This window comes from Camelus bactrianus, chromosome 35 (genome assembly GCF_048773025.1).
Source record: "Camelus bactrianus isolate YW-2024 breed Bactrian camel chromosome 35, ASM4877302v1, whole genome shotgun sequence".
Classification (NCBI taxonomy): domain Eukaryota; kingdom Metazoa; phylum Chordata; class Mammalia; order Artiodactyla; family Camelidae; genus Camelus; species Camelus bactrianus.
The window spans coordinates 5,428,535-5,447,432 of NC_133573.1; positions in this window are offsets into that span (position 1 = coordinate 5,428,535).

Here is an 18,898-nt window from a genome sequence, read left to right on the forward strand (position 1 = left end):
AGTCTGTTTCCTAGTGCCGGTTTGAAGTTCCTGCAGTTTTCACTGTCAAACCGAGTTGGAGCTTGTACCTCCCCTTATGTATGTATGGAATGGAGTTTGCAACTGAAAAGAAACTTTGTGTTCCCAGGAAGATATGTGAAGGACGGCTTTCACACACACTTATCTCTCAGAACTGAGCAAGTGGAGAGACGTTCATTCATCTAGCACGAAGGGACCGGGTTGCAGGAGACACTTTTTCTCTGCTTTCTCAGTCTGTTTCCTAGTGCCGGTTTGAAGTTCCTGCAGTTTTCAATGTAAAATCGAGTTGGAGCTACTACCTCCCCATATATATGTATGGAATGGAGTTTGCAACTGAAAAGAAACTTTGTGTTCCCAACAAGCTAGGTAAAGGACGGCTTTGACACACACTTATCTCTCAGAACTCAGCAAGTGGAGAGACGGTCGTTCATGTAGCACCAAGGTAACGGGTTGCAGGAGACACTTTTTGTCTGCTTTCTCAGTCTGTTTCCTAGTGCCGGTTTGAAGTTCCTGCAGTTTTCACTGTCAAACCGAGTTGGAGCTAGTACCTCCCCATATATATGTATGGAATGGAGTTTACAACTGAAAAGAAACTTTGTGTTCCCATCAAGATATGTGAAGGACGGCTTTCACACACACTTATCTCTCAGAACTGAGCAAGTGGAGAGACGTTCGTTCATCTAGCACGAAGGGAACGGGTTGCAGGAGACACTTTTTGTCTGCTTTCTCAGTCTGTTTCCTAGTGCTGGTTTGAAGTTCCTGCAGTTTTCACTGTCAAACCGAGTTGGAGCTACTACCTCCCCATATATATGTAAGGAATGGAGTTTGCAACTGAAAAGAAACTTTGTGTTCCCAACAAGATAGGTGAAGGACGGCTTTCACACACACTTATCTCTCAGAACTGAGCAAGTGGAGAGACGTTCGTTCATGTAGCACCAAGGGAACGGGTTGCAGGAGACACTTTTTCTCTGCTTTCTCAGTCTGTTTCCTAGTGCCGGTTTGAAGTTCCTGCAGTTTTCACTGTCAAACCGAGTTGGAGCTAGTACCTCCCCATATATATGTATGGAATGGAGTTTTCAACTGAAAAGAAACTTTGTGTTCCCAGCAAGCTAGGTGACGGACGGGTTTCACACACACTTATCTCTCAGAACTGACCAAGTGGAGAGACGTTCTTTCATCTAGCACCAAGGGAACGGGTTGCAGGAGACACTTTTTCTCTGCTTTCTCAGTCTGTTTCCTAGTGCCGGTTTGAAGTTCCTGCAGTTTTCACTGTCAAACCGAGTTGGAGCTACTACCTCCCCATATATATGTATGGAATGGAGTTTGCAACTGAAAAGAAACTTTGAGTTCCCAACAAGCTGGGTGAAGCACTGCTTTCACACCCACTTATCTCTCAGAACTGACCAAGTGGAGAGACGTTCGTTCAACAAGCACCAAGGTAACGGGTTGCAGGAGACACTTTTTCTCTGCTTTCTCAGTCTGTTTCCTAGTGCCGGTTTGAAGTTCCTGCAGTTTTCACTGTCAAACCGAGTTGGAGCTAGTACCTCCCCATATGTATGTATGGAATGGAGTTTGCAACTGAAAAGAAACTTTGTGTTCCCATCAAGATATGTGAAGGACGGCTTTCACACACACTTATCTCTCAGAACTGAGCAAGTGGAGAGACGTTCGTTCATCTAGCACGAAGGGACCGGGTTGCAGGAGACACTTTTTGTCTGCTTTCTCAGTCTGTTTCCTAGTGCCGGTTTGAAGTTCCTGCAGTTTTCAATGTAAAATCGAGTTGGAGCTACTACCTCCCCATACATATGTATGGAATGGAGTTTGCAACTGAAAAGAAACTTTGTGTTCCCAACAAGCTAGGTGAAGGACGGCTTTGACACACACTTATCTCTCAGAACTCAGCAAGTGGAGAGACGTTCGTTCATGTAGCACCAAGGGAACGGGTTGCAGGAGACACTTTTTCTCTGCTTTCTCAGTCTGTTTCCTAGTGCCGGTTGGAATTTCCTGCAGTTTTCACTGTCAAACCGACTTGGAGCTAGTACCTCCCCATATATATGTATGAAATGGAGTTTGCAACTGAAAAGAAACTTTGTGTTCCCAGCAAGCTAGGTGAAGGACGGCTTTCACACACACTTATCTCTCAGAACTGAGCAAGTGGAGAGACGTTCGTTCATCTAGCACCAAGGGAACGGGTTGCAGGAGACACTTTTTCTCTGCTTTCTCTGTCTGTTTCCTAGTGCCGGTTTGAAGTTCCTGAAGTTTTCACTGTCAAACCGAGTTGGAGCTAGTACCTCCCCATATATATGTATGGAATGGAGTTTGCAACTGAAAAGAAACTTTGTGTTCCCAACAATCTAGCTGAAGGACGGCTTTCACACACACTTATCTCTCAGAACTGACCAAGTGGAGAGACGTTCTTTCATCTAGGACCAAGGGAACGGGTTGCAGGAGACACTTTTTCTCTGCTTTCTCAGTCTGTTTCCTAGTGCCGGTTTGAAGTTCCTGCAGTTTTCACTGTCAAACCGAGTTGGAGCTACTACCTCCCCATATATATGTATGGAATGGAGTTTGCAATTGAAAAGAAACTTTGAGTTCCCAACAAGCTAGGTAAAGCACGGCTTTCACACACACTTATCTCTCAGAACTGACCAAGTGGAGAGACGTTCGTTCAACAAGCACCAAGGTAACGGGTTGCAGGAGACACTTTTTCTCTGCTTTCTCAGTCTGTTTCCTAGTGCCGGTTTGAAGTTCCTGCAGTTTTCACTGTCAAACCGAGTTGGAGCTAGTACCTCCCCATATATATGTATGGAATGGAGTTTACAACTGAAAAGAAACTTTGTGTTCCCATCAAGATATGTGAAGGACGGCTTTCACACACACTTATCTCTCAGAACAGAGCAAGTGGAGAGACGTTCGTTCATCTAGCACGAAGGGAACGGGTTGCAGGAGACACTTTTTGTCTGCTTTCTCAGTCTGTTTCCTAGTGCCGGTTTGAAGTTCCTGCAGTTTTCACTGTCAAACCGAGTTGGAGCTACTACCTCCCCATATATATGTAAGGAATGGAGTTTGCAACTGAAAAGAAACTTTGTGTTCCCAACAAGATAGGTGAAGGACGGCTTTCACACACACTTATCTCTCAGAACTGAGCAAGTGGAGAGACGTTCGTTCATGTAGCACCAAGGGAACGGGTTGCAGGAGACACTTTTTCTCTGCTTTCTCAGTCTGTTTCCTAGTGCCGGTTTGAAGTTCCTGCAGTTTTCACTGTCAAACCGTGTTGGAGCTAGTACCTCCCCATATATATGTATGGAATGGAGTTTTCAACTGAAAAGAAACTTTGTGTTCCCAGCAAGATAGGTGACGGACGGGTTTCACACACACTTATCTCTCAGAACTGACCAAGTGGAGAGACGTTCTTTCATCTAGCACCAAGGGAACGGGTTGCAGGAGACACTTTTTCTCTGCTTTCTCAGTCTGTTTCCTAGTGCCGGTTTCAAGTTCCTGCAGTTTTCACTGTCAAACCGAGTTGGAGCTACTACCTCCCCATATATATGTATGGAATGGTGTTTGCAACTGAAAAGAAACTTTGAGTTCCCAACAAGCTGGGTGAAGCACTGCTTTCACACCCACTTATCTCTCAGAACTGACCAAGTGGTGAGACGTTCGTTCAACAAGCACCAAGGTAACGGGTTGCAGGAGACACTTTTTCTCTGCTTTCTCAGTCTGTTTCCTAGTGCCGGTTTGAAGTTCCTGCAGTTTTCACTGTCAAACCGAGTTGGAGCTAGTACCTCCCCATATGTATGTATGGAATGGAGTTTGCAACTGAAAAGAAACTTTGTGTTCCCATCAAGATATGTGAAGGACGGCTTTCACACACACTTATCTCTCAGAACTGAGCAAGTGGAGAGACGTTCGTTCATCTAGCACGAAGGGACCGGGTTGCAGGAGACACTTTTTCTCTGCTTTCTCAGTCTGTTTCCTAGTGCCGGTTTGAAGTTCCTGCAGTTTTCAATGTAAAATCGAGTTGGAGCTACTACCTCCCCATATATATGTATGGAATGGAGTTTGCAACTGAAAAGAAACTTTGTGTTCCCAACAAGCTAGGTAAAGGACGGCTTTGACACACACTTATCTCTCAGAACTCAGCAAGTGGAGAGACGGTCGTTCATGTAGCACCAAGGTAACGGGTTGCAGGAGACACTTTTTCTCTGCTTTCTCAGTCTGTTTCCTAGTGCCGGTTTGAAGTTCCTGCAGTTTTCACTGTCAAACCGAGTTGGAGCTAGTACCTCCCCATATATATGTATGGAATGGAGTTTACAACTGAAAAGAAACTTTGTGTTCACATCAAGATATGTGAAGGACGGCTTTCACACACACTTATCTCTCAGAACTGAGCAAGTGGAGAGACGTTCGTTCATCTAGCACGAAGGGAACGGGTTGCAGGAGACACTTTTTGTCTGCTTTCTCAGTCTGTTTCCTAGTGCTGGTTTGAAGTTCCTGCAGTTTTCACTGTCAAACCGAGTTGGAGCTACTACCTCCCCATATATATGTAAGGAATGGAGTTTGCAACTGAAAAGAAACTTTGTGTTCCCAACAAGATAGGTGAAGGACGGCTTTCACACACACTTATCTCTCAGAACTGAGCAAGTGGAGAGACGTTCGTTCATGTAGCACCAAGGGAACGGGTTGCAGGAGACACTTTTTCTCTGCTTTCTCAGTCTGTTTCCTAGTGCCGGTTTGAAGTTCCTGCAGTTTTCACTGTCAAACCGAGTTGGAGCTACTACCTCCCCATATATATGTATGGAATGGTGTTTGCAACTGAAAAGAAACTTTGAGTTCCCAACAAGCTGGGTGAAGCACTGCTTTCACACCCACTTATCTCTCAGAACTGACCAAGTGGAGAGACGTTCGTTCAACAAGCACCAAGGTAACGGGTTACAGGAGACACTTTTTCTCTGCTTTCTCAGTCTGTTTCCTAGTGCCGGTTTGAAGTTCCTGCAGTTTTCACTGTCAAACCGAGTTGGAGCTTGTACCTCCCCTTATGTATGTATGGAATGGAGTTTGCAACTGAAAAGAAACTTTGTGTTCCCAGGAAGATATGTGAAGGACGGCTTTCACACACACTTATCTCTCAGAACTGAGCAAGTGGAGAGACGTTCATTCATCTAGCACGAAGGGACCGGGTTGCAGGAGACACTTTTTCTCTGCTTTCTCAGTCTGTTTCCTAGTGCCGGTTTGAAGTTCCTGCAGTTTTCAATGTAAAATCGAGTTGGAGCTACTACCTCCCCATATATATGTATGGAATGGAGTTTGCAACTGAAAAGAAACTTTGTGTTCCCAACAAGCTAGGTAAAGGACGGCTTTGACACACACTTATCTCTCAGAACTCAGCAAGTGGAGAGACGGTCGTTCATGTAGCACCAAGGTAACGGGTTGCAGGAGACACTTTTTGTCTGCTTTCTCAGTCTGTTTCCTAGTGCCGGTTTGAAGTTCCTGCAGTTTTCACTGTCAAACCGAGTTGGAGCTAGTACCTCCCCATATATATGTATGGAATGGAGTTTACAACTGAAAAGAAACTTTGTGTTCCCATCAAGATATGTGAAGGACGGCTTTCACACACACTTATCTCTCAGAACTGAGCAAGTGGAGAGACGTTCGTTCATCTAGCACGAAGGGAACGGGTTGCAGGAGACACTTTTTGTCTGCTTTCTCAGTCTGTTTCCTAGTGCTGGTTTGAAGTTCCTGCAGTTTTCACTGTCAAACCGAGTTGGAGCTACTACCTCCCCATATATATGTAAGGAATGGAGTTTGCAACTGAAAAGAAACTTTGTGTTCCCAACAAGATAGGTGAAGGACGGCTTTCACACACACTTATCTCTCAGAACTGAGCAAGTGGAGAGACGTTCGTTCATGTAGCACCAAGGGAACGGGTTGCAGGAGACACTTTTTCTCTGCTTTCTCAGTCTGTTTCCTAGTGCCGGTTTGAAGTTCCTGCAGTTTTCACTGTCAAACCGAGTTGGAGCTAGTACCTCCCCATATATATGTATGGAATGGAGTTTTCAACTGAAAAGAAACTTTGTGTTCCCAGCAAGCTAGGTGACGGACGGGTTTCACACACACTTATCTCTCAGAACTGACCAAGTGGAGAGACGTTCTTTCATCTAGCACCAAGGGACCGGGTTGCAGGAGACACTTTTTCTCTGCTTTCTCAGTCTGTTTCCTAGTGCCGGTTTGAAGTTCCTGCAGTTTTCACTGTCAAACCGAGTTGGAGCTACTACCTCCCCATATATATGTATGGAATGGAGTTTGCAACTGAAAAGAAACTTTGAGTTCCCAACAAGCTGGGTGAAGCACTGCTTTCACACCCACTTATCTCTCAGAACTGACCAAGTGGAGAGACGTTCGTTCAACAAGCACCAAGGTAACGGGTTGCAGGAGACACTTTTTCTCTGCTTTCTCAGTCTGTTTCCTAGTGCCGGTTTGAAGTTCCTGCAGTTTTCACTGTCAAACCGAGTTGGAGCTAGTACCTCCCCATATGTATGTATGGAATGGAGTTTGCAACTGAAAAGAAACTTTGTGTTCCCATCAAGATATGTGAAGGACGGCTTTCACACACACTTATCTCTCAGAACTGAGCAAGTGGAGAGACGTTCGTTCATCTAGCACGAAGGGACCGGGTTGCAGGAGACACTTTTTGTCTGCTTTCTCAGTCTGTTTCCTAGTGCCGGTTTGAAGTTCCTGCAGTTTTCAATGTAAAATCGAGTTGGAGCTACTACCTCCCCATACATATGTATGGAATGGAGTTTGCAACTGAAAAGAAACTTTGTGTTCCCAACAAGCTAGGTGAAGGACGGCTTTGACACACACTTATCTCTCAGAACTCAGCAAGTGGAGAGACGTTCGTTCATGTAGCACCAAGGGAACGGGTTGCAGGAGACACTTTTTCTCTGCTTTCTCAGTCTGTTTCCTAGTGCCGGTTGGAATTTCCTGCAGTTTTCACTGTCAAACCGACTTGGAGCTAGTACCTCCCCATATATATGTATGAAATGGAGTTTGCAACTGAAAAGAAACTTTGTGTTCCCAGCAAGCTAGGTGAAGGACGGCTTTCACACACACTTATCTCTCAGAACTGAGCAAGTGGAGAGACGTTCGTTCATCTAGCACCAAGGGAACGGGTTGCAGGAGACACTTTTTCTCTGCTTTCTCTGTCTGTTTCCTAGTGCCGGTTTGAAGTTCCTGAAGTTTTCACTGTCAAACCGAGTTGGAGCTAGTACCTCCCCATATATATGTATGGAATGGAGTTTGCAACTGAAAAGAAACTTTGTGTTCCCAACAATCTAGCTGAAGGACGGCTTTCACACACACTTATCTCTCAGAACTGAGCAAGTGGCGAAACGTTCGTTCATCTAGCACCAAGGGAACGGGTTGCATGAGATACTTTTTCTCTGCTTTCTCAGTCTGTTTCCTAGTGCCGGTTTGAAGTTCCTGCAGTTTTCACTGTCAAACCGAGTTGGAGCTACTACCTCCCCATATATATGTATGGAATGGTGTTTGCAACTGAAAAGAAACTTTGAGTTCCCAACAAGCTGGGTGAAGCACTGCTTTCACACCCACTTATCTCTCAGAACTGACCAAGTGGAGAGACGTTCGTTCAACAAGCACCAAGGTAACGGGTTGCAGGAGACACTTTTTCTCTGCTTTCTCAGTCTGTTTCCTAGTGCCGGTTTGAAGTTCCTGCAGTTTTCACTGTCAAACCGAGTTGGAGCTAGTACCTCCCCATATGTATGTATGGAATGGAGTTTGCAACTGAAAAGAAACTTTGTGTTCCCATCAAGATATGTGAAGGACGGCTTTCACACACACTTATCTCTCAGAACTGAGCAAGTGGAGAGACGTTCGTTCATCTAGCACGAAGGGACCGGGTTGCAGGAGACACTTTTTCTCTGCTTTCTCAGTCTGTTTCCTAGTGCCGGTTTGAAGTTCCTGCAGTTTTCAATGTAAAATCGAGTTGGAGCTACTACCTCCCCATATATATGTATGGAATGGAGTTTGCAACTGAAAAGAAACTTTGTGTTCCCAACAAGCTAGGTAAAGGACGGCTTTGACACACACTTATCTCTCAGAACTGAGCAAGTGGAGAGACGGTCGTTCATGTAGCACCAACGTAACGGGTTGCAGGAGACACTTTTTCTCTGCTTTCTCAGTCTGTTTCCTAGTGCCGGTTTGAAGTTCCTGCAGTTTTCACTGTCAAACCGATTTGGAGCTAGTACCTCCCCATATATATGTATGGAATGGAATTTACAACTGAAAAGAAACTTTGTGTTCCCATCAAGATATGTGAAGGACGGCTTTCACACACACTTATCTCTCAGAACTGAGCAAGTGGAGAGACGTTCGTTCATCTAGCACGAAGGGAACGGGTTGCAGGAGACACTTTTTGTCTGCTTTCTCAGTCTGTTTCCTAGTGTTGGTTTGAAGTTCCTGCAGTTTTCACTGTCAAACCGAGTTGGAGCTACTACCTCCCCATATATATGTAAGGAATGGAGTTTGCAACTGAAAAGAAACTTTGTGTTCCCAACAAGATAGGTGAAGGACGGCTTTCACACACACTTATCTCTCAGAACTGAGCAAGTGGAGAGACGTTCGTTCATGTAGCACGAAGGGAACGGGTTGCAGGAGACACTTTTTCTCTGCTTTCTCAGTCTGTTTCCTAGTGCCGGTTTGAAGTTCCTGCAGTTTTCACTGTCAAACCGAGTTGGAGCTACTACCTCCCCATATATATGTATGGAATGGTGTTTGCAACTGAAAAGAAACTTTGAGTTCCCAACAAGCTGGGTGAAGCACTGCTTTCACACCCACTTATCTCTCAGAACTGACCAAGTGGAGAGACGTTCGTTCAACAAGCACCAAGGTAACGGGTTGCAGGAGACACTTTTTCTCTGCTTTCTCGGTCTGTTTCCTAGTGCCGGTTTGAAGTTCCTGCAGTTTTCACTGTCAAACCGAGTTGGAGCTACTACCTCCCCATATATATGTATGGAATGGAGTTTGCAACTGAAAAGAAACTTTGTGTTCCCAACAAGCTAGGTAAAGGACGGCTTTGACACACACTTATCTCTCAGAACTCAGCAAGTGGAGAGACGGTCGTTCATGTAGCACCAAGGTAACGGGTTGCAGGAGACACTTTTTGTCTGCTTTCTCAGTCTGTTTCCTAGTGCCGGTTTGAAGTTCCTGCAGTTTTCACTGTCAAACCGAGTTGGAGCTAGTACCTCCCCATATATATGTATGGAATGGAGTTTACAACTGAAAAGAAACTTTGTGTTCCCATCAAGATATGTGAAGGACGGCTTTCACACACACTTATCTCTCAGAACTGAGCAAGTGGAGAGACGTTCGTTCATCTAGCACGAAGGGAACGGGTTGCAGGAGACACTTTCTGTCTGCTTTCTCAGTCTGTTTCCTAGTGCTGGTTTGAAGTTCCTGCAGTTTTCACTGTCAAACCGAGTTGGAGCTACTACCTCCCCATATATATGTAAGGAATGGAGTTTGCAACTGAAAAGAAACTTTGTGTTCCCAACAAGATAGGTGAAGGACGGCTTTCACACACACTTATCTCTCAGAACTGAGCAAGTGGAGAGACGTTCGTTCATCTAGCACCAAGGGACCGGGTTGCAGGAGACAATTTTTGTCTGCTTTCTCAGTCTGTTTCCTAGTGCCGGTTTGAAGTTCCTGCAGTTTTCAATGTAAAATCGAGTTGGAGCTACTACCTCCCCATACATATGTATGGAATGGAGTTTGCAACTGAAAAGAAACTTTGTGTTCCCAACAAGCTAGGTGAAGGACGGCTTTGACACACACTTATCTCTCAGAACTCAGCAAGTGGAGAGACGGTCGTTCATGTAGCACCAAGGGAACGGGTTGCAGGAGACACTTTTTCTCTGCTTTCTCAGTCTGTTTCCTAGTGCCGGTTGGAATTTCCTGCAGTTTTCACTGTCAAACCGACTTGGAGCTAGTACCTCCCCATATATATGTATGAAATGGAGTTTGCAACTGAAAAGAAACTTTGTGTTCCCAGCAAGCTAGGTGAAGGACGGCTTTCACACACACTTATCTCTCAGAACTGAGCAAGTGGAGAGACGTTCGTTCATCTAGCACCAAGGGAACGGGTTGCAGGAGACACTTTTTCTCTGCTTTCTCTGTCTGTTTCCTAGTGCCGGTTTGAAGTTCCTGAAGTTTTCACTGTCAAACCGAGTTGGAGCTAGTACCTCCCCATATATATGTATGGAATGGAGTTTGCAACTGAAAAGAAACTTTGTGTTCCCAACAATCTAGCTGAAGGACGGCTTTCACACACACTTATCTCTCAGAACTGAGCAAGTGGCGAAACGTTCGTTCATCTAGCACCAAGGGAACGGGTTGCATGAGATACTTTTTCTCTGCTTTCTCAGTCTGTTTCCTAGTGCCGGTTTGAAGTTCCTGCAGTTTTCACTGTCAAACCGAGTTGGAGCTACTACCTCCCCATATATATGTATGGAATGGTGTTTGCAACTGAAAAGAAACTTTGAGTTCCCAACAAGCTGGGTGAAGCACTGCTTTCACACCCACTTATCTCTCAGAACTGACCAAGTGGAGAGACGTTCGTTCAACAAGCACCAAGGTAACGGGTTGCAGGAGACACTTTTTCTCTGCTTTCTCAGTCTGTTTCCTAGTGCCGGTTTGAAGTTCCTGCAGTTTTCACTGTCAAACCGAGTTGGAGCTAGTACCTCCCCATATGTATGTATGGAATGGAGTTTGCAACTGAAAAGAAACTTTGTGTTCCCATCAAGATATGTGAAGGACGGCTTTCACACACACTTATCTCTCAGAACTGAGCAAGTGGAGAGACGTTCGTTCATCTAGCACGAAGGGACCGGGTTGCAGGAGACACTTTTTCTCTGCTTTCTCAGTCTGTTTCCTAGTGCCGGTTTGAAGTTCCTGCAGTTTTCAATGTAAAATCGAGTTGGAGCTACTACCTCCCCATATATATGTATGGAATGGAGTTTGCAACTGAAAAGAAACTTTGTGTTCCCAACAAGCTAGGTAAAGGACGGCTTTGACACACACTTATCTCTCAGAACTGAGCAAGTGGAGAGACGGTCGTTCATGTAGCACCAAGGTAACGGGTTGCAGGAGACACTTTTTCTCTGCTTTCTCAGTCTGTTTCCTAGTGCCGGTTTGAAGTTCCTGCAGTTTTCACTGTCAAACCGATTTGGAGCTAGTACCTCCCCATATATATGTATGGAATGGAATTTACAACTGAAAAGAAACTTTGTGTTCCCATCAAGATATGTGAAGGACGGCTTTCACACACACTTATCTCTCAGAACTGAGCAAGTGGAGAGACGTTCGTTCATCTAGCACGAAGGGAACGGGTTGCAGGAGACACTTTTTGTCTGCTTTCTCAGTCTGTTTCCTAGTGTTGGTTTGAAGTTCCTGCAGTTTTCACTGTCAAACCGAGTTGGAGCTACTACCTCCCCATATATATGTAAGGAATGGAGTTTGCAACTGAAAAGAAACTTTGTGTTCCCAACAAGATAGGTGAAGGACGGCTTTCACACACACTTATCTCTCAGAACTGAGCAAGTGGAGAGACGTTCGTTCATGTAGCACGAAGGGAACGGGTTGCAGGAGACACTTTTTCTCTGCTTTCTCAGTCTGTTTCCTAGTGCCGGTTTGAAGTTCCTGCAGTTTTCACTGTCAAACCGAGTTGGAGCTACTACCTCCCCATATATATGTATGGAATGGTGTTTGCAACTGAAAAGAAACTTTGAGTTCCCAACAAGCTGGGTGAAGCACTGCTTTCACACCCACTTATCTCTCAGAACTGACCAAGTGGAGAGACGTTCGTTCAACAAGCACCAAGGTAACGGGTTGCAGGAGACACTTTTTCTCTGCTTTCTCGGTCTGTTTCCTAGTGCCGGTTTGAAGTTCCTGCAGTTTTCACTGTCAAACCGAGTTGGAGCTACTACCTCCCCATATATATGTATGGAATGGAGTTTGCAACTGAAAAGAAACTTTGTGTTCCCAACAAGCTAGGTAAAGGACGGCTTTGACACACACTTATCTCTCAGAACTCAGCAAGTGGAGAGACGGTCGTTCATGTAGCACCAAGGTAACGGGTTGCAGGAGACACTTTTTGTCTGCTTTCTCAGTCTGTTTCCTAGTGCCGGTTTGAAGTTCCTGCAGTTTTCACTGTCAAACCGAGTTGGAGCTAGTACCTCCCCATATATATGTATGGAATGGAGTTTACAACTGAAAAGAAACTTTGTGTTCCCATCAAGATATGTGAAGGACGGCTTTCACACACACTTATCTCTCAGAACTGAGCAAGTGGAGAGACGTTCGTTCATCTAGCACGAAGGGAACGGGTTGCAGGAGACACTTTCTGTCTGCTTTCTCAGTCTGTTTCCTAGTGCTGGTTTGAAGTTCCTGCAGTTTTCACTGTCAAACCGAGTTGGAGCTACTACCTCCCCATATATATGTAAGGAATGGAGTTTGCAACTGAAAAGAAACTTTGTGTTCCCAACAAGATAGGTGAAGGACGGCTTTCACACACACTTATCTCTCAGAACTGAGCAAGTGGAGAGACGTTCGTTCATGTAGCACCAAGGGAACGGGTTGCAGGAGACACTTTTTCTCTGCTTTCTCAGTCTGTTTCCTAGTGCCGGTTTGAAGTTCCTGCAGTTTTCACTGTCAAACCGAGTTGGAGCTAGTACCTCCCCATATATATGTATGGAATGGAGTTTGCAACTGAAAAGAAACTTTGTGTTCCCAGCAAGCTAGGTGACGGACGGGTTTCACACACACTTATCTCTCAGAACTGACCAAGTGGAGAGACGTTCTTTCATCTAGCACCAAGGGAACGGGTTGCAGGAGACACTTTTTCTCTGCTTTCTCAGTCTGTTTCCTAGTGCCGGTTTGAAGTTCCTGCAGTTTTCACTGTCAAACCGAGTTGGAGCTACTACCTCCCCATATATATGTATGGAATGGAGTTTGCAACTGAAAAGAAACTTTGAGTTCCCAACAAGCTGGGTGAAGCACTGCTTTCACACCCACTTATCTCTCAGAACTGACCAAGTGGAGAGACGTTCGTTCAACAAGCACCAAGGTAACGGGTTGCAGGAGACACTTTTTCTCTGCTTTCTCAGTCTGTTTCCTAGTGCCGGTTTGAAGTTCCTGCAGTTTTCACTGTCAAACCGAGTTGGAGCTAGTACCTCCCCATATGTATGTATGGAATGGAGTTTGCAACTGAAAAGAAACTTTGTGTTCCCATCAAGATATGTGAAGGACGGCTTTCACACACACTTATCTCTCAGAACTGAGCAAGTGGAGAGACGTTCGTTCATCTAGCACGAAGGGACCGGGTTGCAGGAGACACTTTTTGTCTGCTTTCTCAGTCTGTTTCCTAGTGCCGGTTTGAAGTTCCTGCAGTTTTCAATGTAAAATCGAGTTGGAGCTACTACCTCCCCATATATATGTATGGAATGGAGTTTGCAACTGAAAAGAAACTTTGTGTTCCCAACAAGCTAGGTGAAGGACGGCTTTGACACACACTTATCTCTCAGAACTCAGCAAGTGGAGAGACGGTCGTTCATGTAGCACCAAGGGAACGGGTTGCAGGAGACACTTTTTCTCTGCTTTCTCAGTCTGTTTCCTAGTGCCGGTTGGAATTTCCTGCAGTTTTCACTGTCAAACTGACTTGGAGCTAGTACCTCCCCATATATATGTATGAAATGGAGTTTGCAACTGAAAAGAAACTTTGTGTTCCCAGCAAGCTAGGTGAAGGACGGCTTTCACACACACTTATCTCTCAGAACTGAGCAAGTGGAGAGACGTTCGTTCATCTAGCACCAAGGGAACGGGTTGCAGGAGACACTTTTTCTCTGCTTTCTCTGTCTGTTTCCTAGTGCTGGTTTAAAGTTCCTGCAGTTTTCACTGTCAAACCGAGTTGGAGCTACTACCTCCCCATATATATGTAAGGAATGGAGTTTGCAACTGAAAAGAAACTTTGTGTTCCTCACAAGATAGGTGAAGGACGGCTTTCACACACACTTCTCTCTCAGAACTGAGCAAGTGGAGAGACGTTCGTTCATCTAGCACCAAGGGAACGGGTTGCAGGAGACACTTTTTCTCTGCTTTCTCAGTCTGTTTCCTAGTGCCGGTTTGAAGTTCCTGCAGTTTTCACTGTCAAACCGAGTTGGAGCTTGTACCTCCCCATATATATGTATGGAATAGAGTTTGCAACTGAAAAGAAACTTTGTGTTCACAACAAGCTAGGTGAAGGACGGCTTTTACACACACTTATCTCTCAGAACTGAGCAAGTTGAGAGACGTTCGTTCATCTAGCACCAATGGAACGGGTTGCAGGAGACACTTTTTCTCTGCTTTCTCAGTCTGTTTCCTAGTGCCGGTTTGAAGTCCTGCAGTTTTCACTGTCAAAACGAGTTGGAGCTTGTACCTCCCCATATATATGTATGGAATGGAGTTTGCAACTGAAAAGAAACTTTGTGTTCCCAACAAGCTAGGTGAAGGACGGCTTTCACACACACTTATCTCTTAGATCTGAGCAAGTGGAGAGACGTTCGTTCATCTAGCACCAAGGGAACGGGTTGCAGGAGACACTTTTTCTCTGCTTTCTCAGTCTGTTTCCTAGTGCCGGTTTGAAGTTCCTGCAGTTTTCACTGTAAACCGAGTTGGAGCTACTACCTCCCCATATATATTTATGGAATGGAGTTTGCAACTGAAAAGAAACTTTGTGTTCCCAAAAAGCTAGATGAAGGACGGCTTTCACACACAATTATCTCTCAGAACTGAGCAAGTGGAGAGACGTTCGTTCATGTAGCACCAAGGGAACGGGTTGCAGGAGACATTTTTTCTCTGCTTTCTCAGTCTGTTTCCTAGTGCCGGTTTGAAGTTCCTGCAGTTTTCACTGTCAAACCGAGTTGGAGCTACTACCACCCCATATATATGTATGGAATGGAGTTTGCAACTGAAAAGAAACTTTGTGTTCCCAACAATCTAGGTGAAGGACGGCTTTCACACACACTTATCTCTCAGAACTGAGCAAGTGGCGAAACTTTCGTTCATCTAGCACCAAGGGAACGGGTTGCAGGAGACACTTTTTCTCTGCTTTCTCAGTCTGTTTCCTAGTGCTGGTTTGAAGTTCCTGCAGTTTTCACTGTCAAACCGAGTTGGAGCTACTACCTCCCCATATATATGTATGGAATGGAGTTTGCAACTGAAAAGAAACTTTGTGTTCCCAACAAGATAGGTGAAGGACGGCTTTCACACACACTTATCTCTCAGAACTGACCAAGTGGAGAGATGTTCGTTCATCTAGCACCATGGGAACGGGTTGCAGGAGACACTTTTTCTCTGCTTTCTCAGTCTGTTTCCTAGTGCCGGTTTGAAGTTCCTGCATTTTTCACTGTCAAACCGAGTTGGAGATAGTACCTCCCCATATATATGTATGGAATGGAGTTTGCAACTGAAAAGAATCTTTGTGTTCCCAACAGGCTAGCTGAAGGACGGCTTTCACACACACTTATCTCTCAGAACTGAGCAAGTGGAGAGACGTTCGTTCATCTAGCACCAAGGGAACGGGTTGCAGGAGACACTTTTTCTCTGCTTTCTCAGTCGGTTTCCTAGTGCCGGTTTGAAGTTCCTGCAGTTTTCAATGTCAAACCGAGTTGGAGCTAGTACCTCCCCATATATATGTATGGAATGGAGTTTGCAACTGAAAAGAAACTTTGTCTTCCCAACAAGCTAGCTGAAGGACGGCTTTCACACACACTTATCTCTCAGAACTGAGCAAGTGGAGAGGCGTTCGTTCATCTAGCACCAAGGGCACGGGTGGCAGGAGACAATTTTTCTCTGCTTTCTCAGTCTGTTTCCAAGTGCCGGTTTGAAGTTCTTGCAGTTTTCACTGTCAAACCGAGTTGGAGCTAGTACCTCCCCATATATATGTATGGAATGGAGTTTGCAACTGAAAAGAAACTTTGTGTTCCCAACAAGCTAGCTGAAGGACGGCTTTCACACACACTTATCTCTCAGAACTGAGCAAGTGGAGAGACGTTCTTTCATCTAGCACCAAGGAAACGGGTTGCAGGAGACACTTTTTCTCTGCTTTCTCAGTCTGTTTCCTAGTGCCGGTTTGAAGTTCCTGCAGTTTTCACTGTAAAACCGAGTTGGAGCTACTACCTCCCCATATATATTTATGGAATGGAGTTTGCAACTGAAAAGAAACTTTGTGTTCCCAAAAAGCTAGGTGAAGGACGGCTTTCACACACACTTATCTCTCAGAACTGAGCAAGTGGAGAGACGTTCGTTCATGTAGCACCAAGGGAACGGGTTGCAGGAGACATTTTTTCTCTGCTTTCTCAGTCTGTTTCCTAGTGCCGGTTTGAAGTTCCTGCAGTTTTCACTGTCAAACCGATTTGGAGCTAGTACCTCCCCATATATATGTATGGAATGGAGTTTGCAACTGAAAAGAAACTTTGTGTTCCCAACAAGCTAGGTGAAGGACGGCTTTCACACACACTTATCTCTCAGAACTGAGCAAGTGGAGAGAAGTTCGTTCATGTAGCACCAAGGGAACGGGTTGCAGGAGACAATTTTTCTCTGCTTTCTCAGTCTGTTTCCTAGTGCCGGTTTGAAGTTCCTGCAGTTTTCACTGTAAAACCGAGTTGGAGCTACTACCTCCCCATATATATTTATGGAATGGAGTTTGCAACTGAAAAGAAACTTTGTGTTCCCAACAAGCTAGGTGAAGGACGGCTTTCACACACACTTATCTCTCAGAACTGAGCAAGTGGAGAGACGTTCGTTCATCTAGCACCAAGGGAACGGGTTGCAGGAGACATTTTTTCTCTACTTTCTCAGTCTGTTTCGTAGTGCCGGTTTGAAGTTCCTGCAGTTTTCACTGTCAAACCGAGTTGGAGCTAGTTCCTCCCCATATATATGTATGGAATGGAGTTTGCAACTGAAAAGAAACTTTGTGTTCCCAACAATCTAGATGAAGGACGGCTTTCACACACACTTATCTCTCAGAACTGAGCAAGTGGCGAAACGTTCGTTCATCTAGCACCAGGGGAACGGGTTGCAGGAGATACTTTTTCTCTGCTTTCTCAGACTGTTTCCTAGTGCTGGTTTGAAGTTCCTGCAGTTTTCACTGTCAAACCGAGTTGGAGCTACTACCTCCCCATATATATGTAAGGAATGGAGTTTGCAACTGAAAAGAAACCTCGTGTTCCCAACAAGATAGGTGAAGTACGGCTTTCACACACACTTATCTCTCAGAACTGACCAAGTGGAGAGATGTTCGTTCATCTAGCACCATGGGAACGGGTTGCAGGAGACACTTTTTCTCTGCTTTCTCAGTCTGTTTCCTAGTGCCGGTTTGAAGTTCCTGCATTTTTCACTGTCAAACCGAGTTGGAGATAGTACCTCCCCATATATATGTATGGAATGGAGTTTGCAACTGAAAAGAATCTTTGTGTTCCCAACAGGCTAGCTGAAGGACGGCTTTCACACACACTTATCTCTCAGAACTGAGCAAGTGGAGAGACGTTCGTTCATCTAGCACCAAGGGAACGGGTTGCAGGAGACACTTTTTCTCTGCTTTCTCAGTCGGTTTCCTAGTGCCGGTTTGAAGTTCCTGCAGTTTTCAATGTCAAACCGAGTTGGAGCTTGTACCTCCCCATATATATGTATGGAATGGAGTTTGCAACTGAAAAGAAACTTTGTCTTCCCAACAAGCTAGCTGAAGGACGGCTTTCACACACACTTATCTCTCAGAACTGAGCAAGTGGAGAGACGTTCGTTCATCTAGCACCAAGGGAACGGGTGGCAGGAGACAATTTTTCTCTGCTTTCTCAGTCTGTTTCCAAGTGCCGGTTTGAAGTTCTTGCAGTTTTCACTGTCAAACCGAGTTGGAGCTAGTACCTCCCCATATATATGTATGGAATGGAGTTTGCAACTGAAAAGAAACTTTGTGTTCCCAACAAGCTAGCTGAAGGACGGCTTTCACACACACTTATCTCTCAGAACTGAGCAAGTGGAGAGACGTTCTTTCATCTAGCACCAAGGAAACGGGTTGCAGGAGACACTTTTTCTCTGCTTTCTCAGTCTGTTTCCTAGTGCCGGTTTGAAGTTCCTGCAGTTTTCACTGTAAAACCGAGTTGGAGCTACTACCTCCCCATATATATTTATGGAATGGAGTTTGCAACTGAAAAGAAACTTTGTGTTCCCAAAAAGCTAGGTGAAGGACGGCTTTCACACACACTTATCTCTCAGAACTGAGCAAGTGGAGAGACGTTCGTTCATGTAGCACCAAGGGAACGGGTTGCAGGAGACATTTTTTCTCTGCTTTCTCAGTCTGTTTCCTAGTGCCGGTTTGAAGTTCCTGCAGTTTTCACTGTCAAACCGATTTGGAGCTAGTACCTCCCCATATGTATGTATGGAATGGAGTTTGCAACTGAAAAGAAACTTTGTGTTCCCAACAAGCTAGGTGAAGGACGGCTTTCACACACACTTATCTCTCAGAACTGAGCAAGTGGAGAGAAGTTCGTTCATGTAGCACCAAGGGAACGGGTTGCAGGAGACAATTTTTCTCTGCTTTCTCAGTCTGTTTCCTAGTGCCGGTTTGAAGTTCCTGCAGTTTTCACTGTAAAACCGAGTTGGAGCTACTACCTCCCCATATATATTTATGGAATGGAGTTTGCAACTGAAAAGAAACTTTGTGTTCCCAACAAGCTAGGTGAAGGACGGCTTTCACACACACTTATCTCTCAGAACTGAGCAAGTGGAGAGACGTTCGTTCATCTAGCACCAAGGGAACGGGTTGCAG